Source organism: Cynara cardunculus (assembly GCF_001531365.2).
Source record: "Cynara cardunculus var. scolymus isolate 2C chromosome LG 16, CcrdV1, whole genome shotgun sequence".
In the NCBI taxonomy this organism is placed as follows: Eukaryota; Viridiplantae; Streptophyta; class Magnoliopsida; order Asterales; family Asteraceae; genus Cynara; species Cynara cardunculus.
The window spans coordinates 856,979-858,112 of NC_037543.1; positions in this window are offsets into that span (position 1 = coordinate 856,979).

The following is a 1,134-nucleotide window of genomic DNA, read 5'->3' on the forward strand; positions in this document are numbered from 1 at the left end:
CGGATTTTTTTCACTATTTTACCACTTTATCGTTCAAAATATGAATGTTCATTGGRGKTTTTTYCGGATTTTTTTCACTATTTTACCACTTTATCGTTCAAAATATGAATGTTCATTGGGGTTTTTCCGGATTTTTGTTCACTATTTTACCACTTTAACTAGTTGTACAAGTCATAAGAATGTATCCAACATGTTTTCTAAAAGTTCAAGAAGTTATTTAACATGTTTTGGATTGTTCAATGACTTATTTGTTTCAAAAATTGTCCAAGGAGTTATTTAACATTTTTTGGAATGTCCAAGGACTTATTTGTTCCAAAAATTGTCCAAGGACTTATTTGTTCCAAAAATTGTCCAAGGACTTATTTAACATATTTTGGAATGTCCAAAGACTTATTTAACATGTTTTGGAATGTCCAAGGACTTATTTGTTCCAAAAAAAAGTCCAAAGACTTAATCATTCCAAACAAGAAAGTCCATTGGTTTTTATTGTACTTTTCCCTTATAACTAAATCAAAAGTAAATTACTTCGTTATTAAACCTAAATTAAATTAAAAAATTACACAATAAAACAACAACTTTTGAATAGTTAATTTAATACTAATATTTATATATTTTTTTTCAAAATTGTAAGATATATTCAAATTTATTATTTAAAAATAAAAACATTATTGTTTTTATCAAAAGGACATAAAACCGTATTATAACATTGACAGATGACAAAATAAAACGAAACATTAAAATCAAAATGTATCTCGTTATATTATACGAATACCCTTATAGTAATTAAAAAACGATTTACTACTTATTAAATTGTCCAACTTTAAGTTTTTATTAAACAACACTTGCATCACCACCAAATGTGGGTTCAATTGAAGGTTGGTATTGTGAAGTCAAACATCTCATGACTATTTTTAATAAAATCCAATATCCAAAAAATAGACTAGACTCCCAATTAATGATTAACAGCAATCATCATTCACATTATATATATATATATATATATATATATATATATATATATATAGGGGAGCGATCAAATGCAAACCACTCAATTTGTACAAACCGTGCAAACCGTATTCAACCAATCATAATTTTTCATTTTGTTCATTTTTTTGTAATTATGAGAGGTTGATT